Genomic DNA, 19,041 nt, shown 5'->3' with positions numbered 1-19,041 from the left:
CCTACTGCTGCTCTACTGTTGCCTTACTGCTGCCTACTGCTGCCTAACTGCTGCCCTACTGCTGTCCTACTGCTGCCTTACTGCTTCCTTACTGCTGCCTAACTTCTGCCTTACTGCTGTCCTACTGCTGCCTTACTGCTGCCTTACTGCTCCTACTGCTGCCTTACTGCTGCCCTACTGCTGCCTACTGCTGCCTTACTGCTGCCCTACTGCTGCCCTACTGCTGCCCTACTGCTGTCCTACTGCTGCCTTACTGCTGCCTTACTGCTGCCTACTGCTGCCTTACTGCTGCCTTACTGCTGCCCTACTGCTGCCTTACTGCTGCCCTACTGCTGCCCTACTGCTGCCTTACTGCTGCCTTACTGCTGCCCTACTGCTGCCTTACTGCTGCCTTACTGCTGCCCTATTTCTGCCCTACTGCTGCCCTACTGCTGCCTTACTGATGCCTAACTGCTGCCCTACTGCTGTCCTACTGCTGCCTTACTGCTGCCTTACTGCTGCCCTACTGCTGCCCTACTGCTGCCCTACTGCTGCCTTACTGCTGCCTTACTGCTGCCTTACTGCTGCCCTACTGCTGCCCTACTGCTGCCTTACTGCTGCCTTACTGCTGCCCTACTGCTGCCCTACTGCTGCCTTACTGCTCCACACTGAGGCTCTTTCTGCTTGTTATTGTACTCGTACAGCATTAAATATCAATATTGTTGTCTGGATGGTGCAGATCAGCACAACATAAACACAAGGCACAAAATTAGCATGATAAATAATGTAAAATAGTTGAAGCCGTTTCCCACTTATTTGCCACCATTTCACTGTTTATTCTACTCTATTGTGTTCTCAGCAGCGTTTGCTTTGTAATGCGCTTCAAGAATAAAAAATAAGCCGCTGAAAAAACTGCAACAACAGTAGGACAGGAGGTCATGATGCACGGAATGAGCTCCAGTAAACCGATGTTTCCAGGTCTAACCAGCCAGTCTGATGTTTGTCAAAAGTATCTGTGTTTATTCAGTAGCTGTCTGGTGTTGATTTCAGGTAATGAAGGTAAACACAGTGATCAGCAGAGCTGTGTCTAACCTAATGTGTCCAGGCCATGGTGATGAAGGCTGAGGAGTCGGCTTCATATTGCACCTGGCAGATCTGCGTCTCCGAGCACCTCCGTTACAAATCTGGAGGTTAAACACAGAGAGAGATTATGTCCACACTCATCCAATCATTCTGGACTGATGCTGCTGATAGCGAGCTTTTTACCTTTTGTCTCAGCATCCTTCATTTACATTTACATTTAACTCACACTCTTTACCCAGAGAAACAGTTGCTATATTTCAGAGGTTGCACGCCTCTGGAGCAAATAGGGGTTAAGGGTCTTGCTGCTTATTTGGGGCATATTTATTATTTATTTATTCTGAAGAGGACAGTAGAAAGGTGATAGGAAATGAGGGCAGAGAGAAAAACGAAATGGCTTGTCCTCAGCTAGAATCGACCCAGCTACATTGGGATCAGATCATGTGGGATGCGTGTTAACCACGAGGCTGCAGACGCCCTGTTGTAAGTGTATTACCTACCCGCTCTCACTCCCAAGTTGTCTCATATGGATGTATGGTCAAGATCCCTTGGTGTCAGTTTGTAACGCACTTGGAAGCCCTTTTGCATCATTGTTGATTGTTAAAAGTAGGTGGAGTATATACAAAACCCCATTTCAATAAAAACATGAAAATAGTTTTACTGACCAGCACACTTGTTTTTTTGTAAACATAAATAAAGACAGAATTCCATGCCTGCAACAAACTCACAAAAGTTGGGAGAGAGAAAAGTCTCCACAATAAGCAGGCTAATTGTTAGCAGGTGAGGTGTCATGATCTGTCAAAGGCTCAGTCTTTGCAAGTAAGGATGGGTCGTGGCTCACCCCTTTGTGCCAAAATTAGGAAATTGTTAGTCAGTTCAAAAGGTAACATTTTTCAACACAAGGTAGAAGAGAATTTAGGTCTTTCAAAATCAAAAGTGCTGATTGGGGAATGGGGGATATTCCAGGAGACCAGTGTTTATTTCCCGTTGGAAACAAAAAGTCAACACCGATTCTTTTTAGGTATGTTGCATAAGTTAAGTAATTTTTATGTAAATCATGTAAGTTATTTTAACCCAAACCATGCTGTTTTCTTAAACCTAACTAAATTGTTAACCACTAGTTTTATTTTGTAAGTGTAACCTGACGTTGCATATTTATTATTACTAACTTGACTATGGAGCCCTACATGTGCAAAAGGGCATTAATAAGCGTTAATATGTGGTGAGTTGAACGTGAGAATGTGTTGGTTTTACAGTGACGAGCAGCTGCTCACATGAGTGTGTGTGGTGTGTTTGGGAGAGAGGCGTACCGGAGTGCAGCTGTTGTTCTGTTTGACACACAGGTTGAGTTTGCAGTGCAGGTAGACGTCACCAGAGTTACTAGAGAACCGGAACATGTTGAAGGAGAAGGAGTTGGACGGTCCCAGTCCGTTTCCCTTGACCTGCACCGTCCGGTCAGTGGGGTTCGCACAGCTGCTCACAAACACATCACATCAGAGCACACTATATTCTGGAATCAAGAATCCCATTAATTGACGAAAACCTGCTTCTGATTCACTGGGAACACAAGTGAGCAGCTAACACCACTGTGTGTGTGTCTCACCCCTTAATGATCAGGTCGTATCTTGGACTCCCGCTGGGCGAGGCCTGATTGGTTGCCCAGCAGGAGTCGGTCACTACGGTAACCAAGCCACCATCCAGCCCGTCAGTCTTTAGCTCCACCCAGATCTTCTGGTTCAGCTGGACTTCGGTGCTCAACTCCACAGCTTGTGTGAGGCCGGCGTCGGTGTAGGCCTTCATGGTCACAGTGTAATTCCAAGGTCCAGATGTGATCTGCTGGATCACAGAGCTGCAGAGCACACACACAAACACACACACACACACACACACACACACACAGTTCAGCTACCAAATGCTCACAAGCTTCCTAACAACAGGGTTCACAACACAAAGTAATTTGAATTTAAATCAACAGCCAACACTCACTGGTCCATGATTCTGAAGGCCACAGTCTTGACGTCTGGCTGAGTATAGAAGCAGGAGAAGTTGATGTAGACCTGGTCCTGGTGAGTGATGACGTCAGAGGAGCTGTTCTGGCTCTTGATGGTGCTCATGTAGAATATTTGGCTGTTGTTAATCTGCTGGGTCACAGGGATTCAGGTGCTATTACTGCATCATCGCATTTCAGCCTTAATATAAGCTTCACAGATGATCAACATTACTAGAAACCAAGGCGGTGAGAGCTGAAGCCTAACCCTCAAGAGGATCCCGGACTATAGAAGAGCAGGAGTAGCTCAGCAGAGTGCTGGAGGAGATTTGGCTGCTCGTTGAGAGTATAAAGGTGAAGGAGAGGACCCACCGTGACCACCGCCCCACAGGTGTTGCTGCTGTTGAAGCTGAAGGTCACCATGTGGGTCTGCTCGTCTACCTGACCCGTGCAGGTTCGGTCATTGAGGTGCAAGGCCGAATAGTTGAAGCCTTTTTCCTCCAGAAGACAACCGACCAGAGTAACTGAAGCAGAGTTCTGCATGCAGATCGTTGGATCACCTGAACGTCCAGCAGCACAGACGAGGGAAACCAACATGAAACACAGACCATGTTACAGAGAAGAGGCTCTACAATCACTCACACCATGTGGGACACAAGCAGTCAGACCATTAAATCCTGGTTTGGTGACATTTCTTTCTTTTGTATTCAGAGCTGATCTGGAGGCAGAAATAAAGGTTGGAACCAAACTACCAGTTTTTATCTCAGCATCAGACTTCAGAAGACCTGAGGGGGGGTAAAAGTCAGGTCTGTGCTGCTGATAACAAACACTCAGTCTAACTGAGTGCTGAACTTCTTACTGTAGTTATGAGCAGCTCTGACATCATTTCTGCCTCCTCAACAGCTCAGCTGTGTGAAACAGTTCTCCCTCTGAGAAAACCTTTGAGTCTCTGACAATCAGGACAATTTAATCACGTGACTTCGTTGTGTGTAGCTGTCGTACCGAAAGTGCCTGCTGATATATGTACGGAGAGGCAAAAATGGCCCGACAGAAGCAGCTGGGTTCACCTCCCGTGTTCTCGGCACAGAACTCGTGAGCATTGCACATCTTGCCCTGACAGAAAGCCTTAGGAGGTGCTGGGGACAGAGACAGAGAGACATGTTGAGAATAATAATTAAATCACACTAAAGACTAAAGTGCAGATGACTTACTGATGCTGTCACTAACACATAATGACTGCAAGAACACTGAAATAAATTCTCTACAACTACTACAGTAAAAACTGTGAAAGTTTAAATTAGAGACAAAACATTTGTTTTTTCCCTTTTATTTTTATATAGCCTGCTTGCACAGAGTTTTAAAATATTAACGCAAATAGTATTTGAATTAATCTAATTTGGATGTTTAATGATCACAAAGTCAGGCTGATAAAGCTTCACTGAATTGAGTTTATTAAAGTCTTACAGCAGCCGGCCTCTGACATCAAGTCCTCCAGTGTGTTGGAGCTGTACAGGCTGCAGGCTCTGGCGTAGGCCTCCAGGAACTGGCAGTGTAGACCGTCTGCCGGAGGATAATTGCACATAGTGTCGGTGCAGCGGTTATGTAGGGCTCTGGGTTGGTGTAGTTGTGACAGGCGGTGAAGGGAGCCTCATTCAGGAGATTACAGCTGTTCCACAGATGTAAAGGGACAGAATGAAAGAAAGACGGATTAAGTCCAGCCAGTGTTGTGTTATAGTCTACAATTTGGAGTTAAAAACAAACAAAACTATGTTTCACGTCACACAGATGTTCTCCAGATCAAAAGGTGGATAACCTGAGTTCATTGAGAGGTTTTATCTTCCATCCCTCCTCACATCACGTCATGTCAAAGTTTCCTTGGGAAAGATATTGAACTTCAAAATGCTCCCGTGAATAATTAGTTTCTTTGATGTGCAGTTGGCACCTTACATGCGTCATTGTATGAACATGTGTGGTGTAAACTGCTTGGATGTGGTCGTAAAACTAGAAGGCACTTATATAAGTACAGTCCATTTACCTTTATGTAGCATGTCACTACAGAGATAAGCGTAATACAGACAGATGTTTCATCTGCTCACCGTTCAGTCATCATGGTGCAGTTGATCGAACTGTCAGCAGAGTCACTGTAATGCACTTCACAGCTAGGGGGCGACACACAACACAAGGTCAGGACTGTTTCCCTTGTTCATATAAAAACAGAGGCTCTTTTTGATTGTTATGGTCTCAAGCATAAAATAATAATATAGTATAGTAATAATATAATAATGAAATATAGGCTTTTAATTTTTGGTTCAGTCCTCAAGTGAAAATGCTGGAGAACCTTTCTTCTTTCTCAAGAGAAATTTAAAAGTAGTGAAAATGGTCATTGCTATGAGATAAAGAATAAACTAAATATACAGAGTCAATCAAATAAACATTGATAGTTCAGATGTTAAGATTATTTAGGGAACTGAAGTTCAAAAACCAACTCTTGTTACATTTGAGCCCTCTCATCAACAACACTCAGTGGGTTGTGATTGATGTCTTACCCACTGGCACTGTAAGCAGCAGGGAGCCTCACTGAGCTCAAAGGAACACTGGAGTTGGCACACAAACCCTGCAGAGATGGATCTTTTCCACCAGGTGCTGGACATGTTCAGGACAGAAAACGAGTCAGATCAGTATCAAAATGAGTCGTAAGCTGCCGCCTTCAAACTGGATGAACGCGGCAGCTCATTAAAGAACTGCAAAGTTTACATTCCTGATGCTCCAAATGAGCACTGGTGTGACATTTATTTTGTGTAGTGAGTGGGAGGATTTTAGTTTGTGTACCTTTTAAGTGGATCTGTGCCGTGTTGCCATCAAAGAAGACAAGCACCACCTTGTTAGACAGCACCACCTTTGCAGTGACTCCGGTTTGATCCTTAGAGAGCTCCACACCGTGAACCACCTGAGCTGTGCTGTTAAGGGTCAACGTATTCTTGTCCAGCTACATCACAGCAAAGAGACAAATTGGAGGAAACACTGATTCAATCATCACAAACACGCAGGCTGTTTTCACAGCAACAACCACTGACTGCTTCTAACATCACTGAGAAGGAAGATGAGAGGATGGAAGGACACTGACACATGACTGTGGCTGCAGGCAGCTTACCCAAACTCTCCCGTCTTGGTCCACTTGAATTTGAACACCGGCCCGTCTAGTTGCAGTGTCACACTGTCCACAAAGCTCACATCTTTACGTCGACGTTCCCGAAAGTTCCCAAGCACATGGAAGCCTGGGACAGACGAACCCGACAGTAGAGAGTACGCACACCGATCCGGGACAGAGTTCACTTGGCTGAGAAAGTCTATGACAGTAGGGCCGGTCACAGTGCAGATGGAGTCAAACACGCAGCTGATGGAGGCGAAGGGAGACAGAAACAACAACAATCATCATTAGACAAGGCAAGCTTATTTGTATAGCTCATTTCAACAAGGTAATATAAAGTGCTTTACATATCATATAAAAAGACAATTAAAAGAGAGTTAAATAAGACTTTAATAAAACAAGATGAAAAAGGAGAGTAAAGGTTACAGTGGCAGCAGCAAAAAGAAAAATCTTCATTGTTGATTTAAAGGAATTGAGAGTTTCAGCAGACTTGCAGTTTTCAGGGAATTTGTTTCAGATAATTGGTGCATAAAAACTGAACGCTGCTTCTCCGTGTTTAGTTTCGACTAAGGGGACAGAAAGCAGACATGTCGCAGATGAACCTGGGTGGTTCATAACACAGCAAGAGATCTAAACCATTCAGTGCCTTATTAAATCAGTATTTTCAATAAACAATACAGTAGTTGAGTCGACTGATAGATAAAGCGTTTCCAAATCCTGATAAGACAAAAGTCCTTTTAATCCGCCAGTCCCCTACACCAAGATTTGTGGCTTGGTTTGTGGTTTTTAACATAAATGATTAAAGCTGAGCGCTGACTTTTAATCATTCTTCCTTTGTTCCAAAATCAATGACTTCAGTTTGGTCTTTGTTTACTTGAAGAAAATTCCAGCACATCAAATTATTGATTTGTTCAGTGCACTTGTATGGGGTTATAGCCCCCTGTTTATATGGTAGTGTAAACCTGTGTGTCATCTGCATAATTCTAATAGCATATTTTGTTGTTTTCCATAATCTGAGCCAGTAGCAGCACGTGGATGTTAAACATAAGAGGCCCCAGAATGGAGCAACAGCTGCCTCGTCATGAGCTGTTGCTGCTGAGGGCTGCAGCCACAAGGGGTCGCTCAAAGTCATAATGTAGGTATTTATCTCCTAATATTTAATTATTATGTTTCCACACCACTGGCTCACATGTCAACCAACAGCAGTCACTTGAAGGAATCAGCATTTGGTATTTATGATGATGATGATGATGATTATTATTTATTTATTTATTTATTTTTAAATAACTGTGCTGTTAGAACCTTGTCCTGATGCAGATGAAGTTCTGATTGTGGGTCTATTAACATTTTCCATGGGCTCAGTATAGTCTGCTTTAATTTCAAAGTGCGGTGAACACTGAGTTTCAACTGGGGTCTCACAGTGGAGGATAAATGCTCCATCTCCTCCATCTAACCAAATCCTTGTCTCACACTAAACAGATTGACGTGACATGTGTGGCTTTGCTGGAGACCATAAAAGGCTCTGATTTCAAGTCTGTCTGTGTTCAGCTCTCAGTCACTGAATCTCTGAGCTTTGAGGTTTATTTTCACCTCTACGTTCCTGTTCTTAATTAACAGATATAAGCCTCATTATTTACTGATGTCTTTGCTGCATGTGAGCTGTGTTGAGTTACTGCTGATGAACATCTGCTGCTGCTGCTTCACATTACTGTGAACGCTCTCTAATGGCGAACACTTCCCTGAATAAATAAAGTCTCATCAAGTCCCTGTAAAATCCCAACTCTGTCTTCCAAATATGAAGGACACATATTTACGTGTTGTTGCCTTGACATCGTCAGTGCGTGGACAGCCAGTGACTCTGAGGACAGCAGTATCATCACAGGTTACACAGGAGCAGGTATCTGGATCAGAGCTCACCACTTCACCATATTTATACAAACACCTGTGATGTGAAGGAATGGTTACTATCAGGTTAATGTCATTGTTGACTTATTAGTTTGCTAACTGTAAGCAAAAGCAAAACATAAAAAATATTTTAAAAAATAATTAGGTTTTAAGGGCCCCAATATAGATTTATGGAGGTAGTGATTCGCCAACCTGAGTGTCTGCATCTGCTGATGTCTAAGTACTTCACAGATGTGTTAGAATTCACTGTATCCTGTGATACCATTGACCATCAAACTAATCACCTAGACGGCAACAAACACAACCACTGTTACTATCACAGAGCAGAGACAACTTCAATTATAATTTTGTCTTTTCCTCTTGTTAAACAAGAGTAACAGGGAACTGTCTCTGTATGCAGAATTTATGCAAGTATTTTTAGAGCAATATTTAGTTATTTATTTATTTGTTATACTCACAGATGAATTCTCGCTGTTATTATTGCAGCTGTTTGTGTCCCAAAGTTAGCCAGAAGACATACTCTGTAAAGACTGAACAAAGGAGACAAGACAGACACAGTTAGGTCATTTTCTACAAAAGCTTTGAGGAAAGTTTTTGATATGATCTACAAATGAAGTTTTGTCTCATCAAAACACTGAACACCGGTCAATTGTAATTAGTCGTGACACTGAACAACACTCACCAGACTATAACACTACTAGGCATTTTATGTTGCCCTTAATAGTTGGTAAAGTCTTATGGATATCATTTTCCGCATCCTTTGATGGAAATGGATTTATGTCAAACAGAGCCTTGTCTGCCAACAATGGAAACCCTACAATACAGTCCTGTCTGGTTTGATTGTTGAAAAGGTCAATGAAACAGACATTTGTGGAGTTCACCTGTTGAAATCAGAGACACAACAATTACCATAACAATACTGATGAACTGCTGGTTTTACTCCAGATTCATATGTAAAGGATGTATCAGTTGTCAGTTGACATTCACTCAGTCTGCACACATCATCTTTATACAGCTGCAGACTAAATGTAAATGATGACAGTAGGTGAAAACAAACAAATCCTACTCACATAGATTTGTTCGTACTTCTGTCCATAAAACGTGATGGGGCATGAGCTGATGTTAAACACTGCAGGGAGGGAAAATATCTGAGCACCTGAAGACGATGGAGACACATGAGAGGTCAGAATTAGAGTACAACAACAGGGAAGGCTGCTCATTCAAAAGTTGACTTCATGAAGGAATAAAACGGGTTTTGCTAACCAACCAAGAAGACTTTTCTTATTACATAATCAGTCACTGCTTCTTAGAAACAAAGAGATTTCAGAAGATCTCGTCACGTTTGACAGATTATCACTTAAAATCATTTTACTCTGCTCCTGAGATTGTTTGCTAATTTATTATGATGGAGTTTCAAAATGGCTGCCATGTGTGTGCTCACCTGCCAGCCCGATGAGAGCAGACAGGTAGAGCAGGGTGCAGAGCATGTTGGAGGAGCCCGATCAGCTGGAGAGAGAGAGAGAGAGAGAGAGAGAGAGAGAGAGAGAGAGAGGGAGAGAGAGAGCTGGAAGACACACAGAAAGTCAGAGCCACATTCAAAGTTCAACACTTTTCCTGGCAAGTGGAACATGAAGCTCAGTCCAAAGACAGGGTTCATACACATTTTAGATTTCCATGACTTTTCCAGGTTTTTTTCCCATGACCCTAAGAACCCTGCATGAATGTGAGGTTTCATGTTTCTAAAAGCTGCAGTATTCACTCGCTCTGTGTAACAGTATTTACAACAACAGCTCAGCTATTGCAGTTGGACAATGACATCACATCTGAGCCCATCCTTTAGACTCCAACAACAATTATGTTTTTATTATCTATCAATCTCCACATTATTCTCTTGATTAATCATTTGGTTTATAAAAAAAAACTGTGCCTGACATATTTAACACTAGAACCGCCAACGGGTCAAATTTCCCGCGGCTGTTTTTTGATTGTAGCCTATGTATCTTTGTTTCAATATAATATTCAAGTACCCCAGTCTCTGACTTTTCGTAAAAGTGTGTTATGTAGCACCCACTATTGTTAAAAATGTCAAGATAAAGCCAGTTTTAGCGCCAGCGGGTAAAATTTACCCCTTTAGAGAATCCAGTCATTTTAGCGCTGTTCATTTCACTGTTTAAACATTATATGTAGCTATTGGCAACGTGTTTCCCACTACAGACATCACACTTGCTCAGCGCAGTGAGTGAAGGAGAGTCTGACGGTGGGCTGAGCGATGTGTCCTGGGTTGATTCTGCATCTGACGGGTCACTTGTATGAAGTAAACATGCATAAAAGCCGCTGCTCATAGGTTTTGTGTTTCTACATGTTCATCAAAACAAATAGTTTTTCCCTGTGATAGAGGTGTGTTCTGCGGTCCCTTCAAGAGAGCGTGCCCAGGTGAACTACCTGCACGGTGAAGACAATGAATAAATTAGAATAAACATTCTTAAATGCCTGAAATATGGGGATGTGTTTATAGGAAATACAGAGCCAATGTGCTAAATGTTTCCCAAAGTGTGTTGGAGCAACACGTAGTAGAAATAATCACAAAATCAGGCATTTTTGGCGGTTAGGTCACAACCCTGGCGGTTCTAGTGTTAACTGGCTGGCTGGCAGTCCAAAACCCAAAAATAGGCTTACAGTAAACAGTAGGCCTACTATTTGATGATTAATAAACAAAAATTGAGAATAAGCTCTTACTGTGACTTTCAGAAACATGGAAAAAAGTCTTATTAGTATAGGTTTTTTAATGTATTTACCTTTTGTAACTTATTTGCCAGTTTGAGTGTTTTCCACACCTCCTTTCATATTCGTAACCTGGATTTAGGCTCAGAGTGCTGAAACGATCCTTGAATATTAAAATAAGTTTGTTATTGTAAATTTAATATTGGTCTTTAAACATTAAGGACAAAGCCAGCTCTGTGAGGACAGCACCTTGGGCTTTAGGAAAGTGTGTGGAATGTCTTTTCAGTATTTTCTGACATTTTTACAAATCAAATAAATATTTAAAAAATGAATTGATCATGTTGATGGGCGTTGCGGTCTGTAATGCTGGCACTCTCCTTGGTAACCTTAATCTGGTCGTCATATTTTTACTTTAGTACCTATTTTTAATACATTGATAGAGATATGTTGTTTTTCCTTCTCTTTGTGGCCCTGCTGTGTGTTTGAAGCAGTGAATATTAGTTGAGGTGTGCAGGTTGTCTCACCCTCTGGAGGTCTGTTGGGTGATGAGGTAGATAAAGGTCTCCGATCTGCAGCTAGCGGACAGTTTTGTCTGTTGCTCTCTATATGTGGAGGAAGCCGCTCTCTCTTTCTCACTCACTCTGTTTTTATGTGCATCCCCACTGTTGTTCAAACCCACGAAGGAAGGACGGGTTAGACAGGGGCGGAGTCAACAATGGTGATACCTGTTGTGAACGCCACCCATTTTCACCCAAATCAATAAGATGAAAAAGCAAACAAGGCAAAGAAAGAAGAAATATCACATAAATTACAAGATAGACATAGAAAGTGTTAAAAGTTAATTAGTAATTGTCAGATAGTATCTTAACTTAGTAATGATGTTTTCTTTAATGCACATTTGATGTTATAGCCTCTACCTTGGTTTTATAACCACTTAATATAGGGTGATAATGAATTTATAGCATCTGTCAAATTACTCCGGTAGAAGTTTTTGTTTGTAGAAAAATGAAACCATTTCAGTGATAACTGGGGCAAACTTATGCATTGCTTTCAGTCCAGCGCCCTCAGGTTAGATCTGTGGGGCCCCGGTGTCTTTTATTAATACAAGAGTCACCAATATCAGAAATCTTAAACTTCTTCACACGGGGGCTTTAAATATGGATTCAACTCAAATTGCTGTTTGTTGTCAAAGAAAAAAGGACTGAATGTCGTAAATCTCTGAAAAGTAAAACCCAAATCAGATATCCTGGCCTACTGATGGACTTTAAAAACCACGTCAACAAAATAATAGTCCGATTATTATATTTTTTCTCAACGCAGCAAGAATTGAGAGAATTCACGTCCAAAAAGGATTTGCATAAACAAAGCCGAAACCTTTACACTTTGTTCGTACATGAGCATGTGAATGTATTGTAATGTATGGTGGTATGATGAAAAAAATGTTGTAAATCTCAGAGTGCACAACAACAGAGTCAAACATACCCAGAAGGTGTCTGGTGTGGAATGAAACTCAACTAGAAAGTCTTCACCTGTGAGTCGGTTGATTGTGGAAAGACGCAGGCATTTTCAAGTTCACTGGAAGAACAGTGAGGTCTTTCTACCAGCAGACAAGTGGAGGGTAACATTATGTATTTGAACAGCAATGACCTTTTCAAAATCAAAATGTACAGCTTAAAGAAGTGGAGAAGTGAAGTAGTTTGTCTTGTGGTCCAGCAGTACGGAGCACCCGGAGGATTAGGGGGAGAATACTTTTGTGTTACCTCACAATAACTTGTGTTCCTACGAAGTATGTTTTGCTTTTTCTCGCAATACTTTTGCATTAAAATGCAATACTTTTGTGTTTATAGTCCATTACTACGCCAAGATTTCTGGCTTGGTTGTGGTTTTTAACATTTTAACACGCATGCAGCACTGACATCCAGTAGTACTAAAACTGAAATTTTACCACTGTCTGTGTTTAAATGATTGTCATTGAAGACCTTAACAAGAGCAGTCGCAGTGCTGTGGTCGAATCCTGACAGTAAGACATTAAATCAGTTGTTTAGTGCCAATAAGTTTTTCATCTGCTAAGGCCATGCAATCAAAAACATTTATTTACCTGGAATATCAAGGCAACATGAGGAGGAATTTCAGATGATGTATTATTTCCTCAAAGTTTCTATGGCTGAGAGATTTAAATGCGCAAGCAAGCCTTAATAAATATTTCACTGGTGTTTTCATAAGTGTGACAAATGAGGATTTAAAGCCAGTGTTGGAAGTAGATGCTGAGGGGGGTTAAGGGTAGAGAAAATGTGAGTAGTTCGAGGGAAGGTTTGGTTCCAGCAGTGACCAGCTCTTTCATGTGGTCAGTGAACTGCAAGGGGGGTGAATCCTTACAGGTGGCTGTTAGTGAGTGGGGTGGAGACTCTTCCTCTTGGCTATGATGTCTCCCATGATAAGAGCTCTCTTAAGGCGAGGTCTGAAATGGCTCTCTTTCAACGTTTATGGCTTGTTGTGTTGTGTCTTTTTCTTGTTTTGATCCCTCTTCTCTCTTGGCAGAGGGAACAGTCACTTTCTGATCTACTCTCAGTCCTTCTGTGTGAGGACAGGATGTTATCCAGGTCATCAGATGGAGATCCAGGGTCCTGCAGTTGAGGTGTCCACCTCTGTGTCCTACTAAGAACAGGGGTTGAAGAGCCACTCTGCCTGGATAATAATGCAGGCCAGCAGGTTTCATCACAAATCTCAGGACGTTGGGCTCATCCTGTTACTTGTCCTCCCATTTGTCAGGGAAATGATTTCCTCTGAGGCTTTGCACCAGGAGAGTTCCAGGAAGGACTACCACTTTATAGATTTATTAGCCGGCACACAGGCCTTATGCGTCTGGGTAGTCTTGTTGGTGCTAATTAGCTGTGTGTTAGCATCCCCTTGTCCAGTATCGACAGCTTGTGAGAAGTGGCGGTGCACAGGAAAAAATCGCGCTACACCGAAGAGTAAATTTCCCGTATTGTGTAACAGTGTGAATGGGCTGCTTTTAAATATATTAATGTTTATGTTAACATCATGTTTCACGTCATGTGACAAATGTCAGCTCGCTTTGGATGATGTACTGAAACACTGAAACCTTTTTGTGGTTTTCAGGTCAACGGCAATCATTTCCAATAGTATATTGATTATATAGTATATTATTATTATATAGTGTATATAGTATATTGAAGTGGCGTTGGCTCACTTTAACATGTCAAAGAACACACTGCGAAATGGTGGCCTTTGCATCTTCTTTTTTATCAATACTCATTCTCTATCATGACTAAAAGTGATTTGAAAAAATATTATTAAAAAAATCAAAACAGGATTAGAATTTAATATTTAAAACACAACAATGTTCATAGAGCATCAAAAGCAATGTCACTCTATATACAGTATGCTATATTAGCTTTCAATAGGTTTGTGTGTTTATGGTTGTTGAACAGGTACATTGATTGAGAATTGGCTTTTTACTCTCAAAGGTTTTATTGCACTTCCTTACAGCAACGAGAAGAGTTGTTGTCAACTCGAGTAGTCTTGGAGTTATCTTCACTTCACCTGGTTCACTTCTCCAGCATGATCACTGACTCTGCTCTGTGTGTTTGCGTTGAAGCTCACAGAGAGCAGATTTCTATCGGTTCGACGCTGATTGGTTGTTCACAACGCAGCGTAAAAAATGTAATGTTAGCATAATCACTGGAAAAATAGGGTGCGTCGATAGTAAGTTTACTGTGTCCTTCAGTATTTTGATGTGTCAGAGTCACAGGACGCTGACTTGTCTACATCGCTGCTCCCTGCATACCTGTAGCATGTAGAGATGACAACTATGACACGTAACGCTACCTTGGTTACTAGTTCCAGTGATTAATGAAAATTCTCACATATCCAATCATTTAGTTGTTCTGTTCACCTCAGCGCTTGTATGAGATCGTTGTTCCACGGGGATATGGTCATGTGTAATTACCTTTGTAATCCGAGAGAAATTTTCCTTTTTTTTAAAAAGTAAATTATTGAAATAGAAATGAATGAGTCAATGTTTTGAATCTCTTTTCCTCTCAGATTTCTGTCTAGTTGAACTGCTCTCAGCTAAATTTGTTTTGTTCTAATGGGTGGTAAACAAATACTTTTCACAAATGGTGAACTTAAACTTTGTTGTTCTGAAATCAAGCTTCCAGAGGATCTATCATCTGCCTCAGAACTACAAGAATACAACTGACAGGTAACTCATCAACAATTTGTGCTATGTTCCTGGCTGAGAATATCAGTCTAGTAAAAGGTGGCATGTTGTACTTGAAAATGTGGGTAATTATAATGCATTCCTTTCAAAGTAATTATCGCAATGTTGAAAAGCCAGCAGATACCTTTAGCAGAATGTTAAAGTACTTCGGCATGTTCCCATACTTGAGTTATCTGGTGAGTTTCCCCCTCCAGGTTTGAGATCTCTGACAGAACTCACCCTGCAAGTTTATATATATAAGTTGTGCACAGTATGTAGTGATTATGCAATGGATGAGTCACTATGAAGCTTTTCATGGTAAGGCATCCTTAAGGAGAAAATAATTTACAGCAACCTCTGCTTGACTTTGACAACCAATAAATCCTAAAGCTACCACAACACCTTAACCTCATAGTGACAATGTATTTCCCGCAAATGTTTTGCACTGCCGCCCCTTTCTAGCTCTTTCTTGTTATCAGCTGACCTGGATAAATCAGTTGTTTCAGTGTTTCTCTTATTTGTCCCAAAAATAATTGTAATTATATCTGCTGGTTAAATGAAAATAATGAAAAAAAGAGCGTTGAATCTGTGAGTGTGTGGTTTTGAAAATATAAACACTAGGCTAAATTCTGTTTCCATAGGGCCGAAGAATCTTTCTGTTAGTCATCTTACAAACAGTATTCAAATGCATTACAGTCTATGATCTCTGTTTTTTTTCTCTCGCATTTCATGATTTAAGAAATGTGAGGTACATACACTTTAACAGAATCACAATGGAGTGTTACAAACATTACAAAACAAAGAATAAGAAAAACATATTTTTAGAAGAAGATAACTGTGACATGATTTCTGTAAGTATTCATTTGTTTTAAAAATAAATATTACAGCAAAAATATGTAAAAAAAAAAAAAAAAAAAAAACAGTTCCTGAGTTACGTTAGCTCACATCTTGATTTAGAATGTATTAATTTATTTAACAGTTCAGTTTTTGAGATTTCAGATACTATGCCTTAGCAATGAAGAGTTGTTTATCAGTTAACTATAAACAGTAAACAGCAATAATAAAATAAATACAGATTTTTTTTGGTCACATTTCAAACAAAACATGTTTTAGATTGTTGAATATAAATATAAAAAAGTTATATTCATATTATATTCAGTTATAGTCATTTATAAAAAATGGTCTCGTGTTGATACCATGAACTGACGTGTTTACTGGACATCACTACATTATGTGTTGTTGCAGAAAGATTTGGTTAAAGAAATATCAAGAGCCAGGTTCAGGTGTGATAAAGAAGTTTCGGGGACTGATGAAGACTTATCGCATGGTTTAATGAGACTCGGCCGAGTGCCAACATACGACGTGAGAACACATAAAATGCCAAACACCAAATCTGAAGGATAACATCTTGTGGTCCTTTTTTATGTTACTGTCTGTCCCTCTAGTGTCTGTAGGTTTTCCATCTTAGGTCATCTTAACCTGAACACCCAGCCTGTCTGGTGTTTAGATTCAAATGCTCTGTCACAAAGGAATCAAATACTATCCATGAGTTTCACTTTGATCTGTGGAGCCAGTAAGGTCTTGTCAACATTGAAAGAACCTAAGATTCCCATAACACCCATTGCATGACACCTGTTTCTCCCTAATCAGTCTGTCACCTAACAAGGACAATAACAGAGAAAAAGAACTAGAGCTGGAAATGAACACACACACATGTTGGGTCAGCTAATGACTCCAAGCTAGACCTGCCTTACCTTTCCTGTTACATCAATTAACCCCTCTACCAAATATCTTTATCCATAGGCGTCACTAGACCATTTTTACTGGGGCACGTGCCCCTGTAAGACATCTTGGTGTCGTTTTTGGATGTGTAGGGCTCCACAGTCAAGTTAGCAACAATTGGCAACATCTGCAACGTCTGGTCAAGTTAGCAATAATATATAGGCAACATCCGGTTCCACTTTCAAAATAAAACTACCGGTTATTGTGAAACGCATCTTTGTTCGTGATATGAAATGTCGGGAATAAAAGTCAATGTTGAAAGCGATTGTTTGCATCATTGATGAGAGGACGCACAAGAAGAGGAAATAACTCAAGGAGAGTGACATTCAAGAACAGCAGTCAGGTAAACTTGTGGCCTCTCCTCTCAACGTAGAAAAGTCGGTTTATAGATAAAAAAAAACGAGCAAAATTCAACAAAGGGCAATGGAAACAGACTCCGCAAATAAATCTTGACATATATGAAGCATGTCACTTGAAGCTTCCACGCAACCGAAGAGATGAAAAATAGCAGCAGACAAAAACATCAGATTGTGTTGAGCATTTCACTGGTGCAATGGTTTAATGGAACGATCGTGAATTAGCTCCACCTGCTGCTCATTTGTTATCCTCCATCTTCTGCTTCTCCTCATTGAGCTTCTGGACTTTAATTGTCAGACTTTCCAGCTCAGAGGAGAGAGAGGATAAAGACATTTACATTTATTGATTTAGCTGCGGCTTTTATCCAAAGCGACTTACAATTGCTATATATGTCAGAGGTCGCACGCCTCTGGAGTAACTAGGGGTTAAGTGTCTTGCTCAGGAACAAAATTGTTACAGTGGGGAATTGAACCAGGGTCTCTCACACAAAAGACATGTGTCTTATCCACTGCCCCATCACCAAACTGAGACAGAAGATGACAGATTTATTAGTATTTTAGTTAAGATAGACAAAAAGACATGACATGAAGGTACTCCATGATCTTACTTGTGCAGCAGTTGAATTCAACTGTGTGTCCGTGTGTGTTGTCGACTATTGCTTGTTGTGTGTTTGAGAGCAGCCAACATCTCTGCATCCTTGATTTCCAGTTGATGATTTACCTCCTCCAGCTCTTCATTGGTCTTCGTCCACTTCTCTTAGCTGCTTGTTTGTTGTCCTCCAGCTAACAGACAGACAAATGGATGTTGGTTTCAACAGTGTTTATATGCAGGAACTGACAGTCTGACACAAAATCTCTTTTGTGCTCATTCTCCTAACTGACTGACCGAATAAATCTGCTTGTAAATCATAATAAGACATATTCACATTTTATCACCTTGGTAGTTATGACTTCTTCTTATTTTATAAAAAAAACTGCTAACAGACATAATTTTTACTACTGAAACATTTATTCCTGTAAAACCTGGTCGGTTGATCGATTTTCATCTGCTCTTTTAAGCAGCTCTACACTCACAAATCCCAAATAAGTGTGTTCAACTTTTTCTTGTTAGAGTTTCACAAGCTTGTTCAAACAACAAGTTCTACCTCTAATTGACATATAAAAAACATACATTACATCCCTGTGTAGGATAGTAGCCTAATTTTTCTGTGAACTACTTTTATCAAAAAAATATACCTTATTTCATGCAAAGACCTTATAACATGAAATATTTCTTTTTTATGAAGAGGAGATACAGAACACTTCTGTGAGGTAGAAAAGCTGTTTCCATTGCTGAAGTGCAATGAGAGATGAAAAATAGCAGCAGACAAAAAAAAAGATTTGTGTTTAGTGTTTAATTGTGTCATCCTGTTGTGTCACATTCCTCTGCAGTGGTTTAATGGCACAATTTGTGAATAAGCTTCACCAACTCTTTATCTCAATGAGCCAACTCCTAATAATCACATAACAATAACAATAGTAGATGGAACTGACTAAAAACAGTTACTGAAATACAGCTTAGAGGTGTGATTTGTATATTTAGTGTGTCGTGAAGAGTTAAGTCTTTGCTCTTGTAATTTCCCTTAAAATACATGTTGGATTTTATGATCTTGACTGTTAGATCCATTTAACATGAACTTAAAAACTCAAACAAGTGATGTTGCATAATTGTCTTGATAATTTAATCTTGAAAGAAAGCTTAAGTTCCTTGTAGTCTTACCTGCTTGTGGGTTAGGGCTAGGGTTAACGTCTATGTTTGTGTGCGTGTGTGTGTGTGTATGTAACACAGAGAGGAAGATGTGCCAGCAGAATAAAAATTTAC

The 19,041-nt window shown here is 40.5% G+C and overlaps 1 protein-coding gene, 1 long non-coding RNA gene and 2 pseudogenes across 5 annotated transcripts in view; 2 read left to right on the top strand and 2 right to left on the bottom strand.

Annotated features, from left to right (window-relative positions):
* Positions 1-19,041, top strand: part of LOC119912524 (trichohyalin-like) — a 729,783-nt gene that overhangs the window by 152,374 nt on the left and 558,368 nt on the right. The gene's annotated exons all lie outside the window — the stretch shown is intronic.
* The window catches only part of LOC119912537, a 452,474-nt pseudogene that overhangs the window by 2,466 nt on the left and 430,967 nt on the right, over positions 1-19,041 (top strand).
* Positions 1,072-19,041, bottom strand: part of LOC119912527 — a 32,167-nt pseudogene continuing 14,197 nt past the window's right edge.
* LOC119912556 lies at positions 8,788-9,458 on the bottom strand. 2 transcript variants are annotated; one of them, XR_005446184.1, is made up of 3 exons: positions 9,363-9,458; positions 9,170-9,255; positions 8,788-8,980 (listed from the first exon to the last, which is right to left on the bottom strand). It is a non-coding gene; the product is annotated as an uncharacterized LOC119912556 (long non-coding RNA). The 2 variants fall into 2 exon arrangements; XR_005446185.1 differs by having other exon boundaries at positions 9,388-9,458.

The sequence above is a fragment of the Micropterus salmoides genome, unplaced genomic scaffold (genome assembly GCF_014851395.1).
Source record: "Micropterus salmoides isolate LMB-PRFRI ecotype aquatic unplaced genomic scaffold, ASM1485139v1 Ms_hic_scaffold_2, whole genome shotgun sequence".
In the NCBI taxonomy this organism is placed as follows: domain Eukaryota; kingdom Metazoa; phylum Chordata; class Actinopteri; order Centrarchiformes; family Centrarchidae; genus Micropterus; species Micropterus salmoides.
This window is presented reverse-complemented; position numbering and strand designations above follow the sequence as displayed.